This window comes from Phaethon lepturus, unplaced genomic scaffold (assembly GCF_000687285.1).
Source record: "Phaethon lepturus isolate BGI_N335 unplaced genomic scaffold, ASM68728v1 scaffold14134, whole genome shotgun sequence".
In the NCBI taxonomy this organism is placed as follows: Eukaryota; Metazoa; Chordata; class Aves; order Phaethontiformes; family Phaethontidae; genus Phaethon; species Phaethon lepturus.
This window is the reverse complement of record NW_010535581.1, coordinates 5,333-5,558: the sequence shown is the minus strand read 5'-3', so window position 1 is coordinate 5,558 and position 226 is coordinate 5,333. Positions and strand designations below refer to the sequence as shown.

The window sequence follows — 226 nt, the reverse complement described above, 5'->3', positions numbered from 1 at the left end:
TGCCCCGGCGCCAGCAAGAGCGGGGGGGCGGACCCGCCGTGCCGTCGGCTCCTGGCGCTCCCAACTTCTCCTCGCGTGCAAAAATCTCGCTCCCGCGAGGGGCTGCAGCGTGCGACGGGACGGGACGGGACGGGACGGGACGGGACGGCCGTGGGACCCGGCGTGGGCAGGAGACTGCTCACTTTGGTGGCAGGGGGGCAGGATCAGGCCCCTCCCTCTGGCTAGT

The 226-nt window shown here is 73.0% G+C and overlaps 1 protein-coding gene across 1 annotated transcript in view; it reads left to right on the top strand.

The window, feature by feature from the left end:
- CLYBL (citrate lyase beta like) overlaps positions 1 to 226 on the top strand; it is a gene marked incomplete at its 5' end in the record, with an annotated part of 73,340 nt that overhangs the window by 70,956 nt on the left and 2,158 nt on the right. The gene's annotated exons all lie outside the window — the stretch shown is intronic.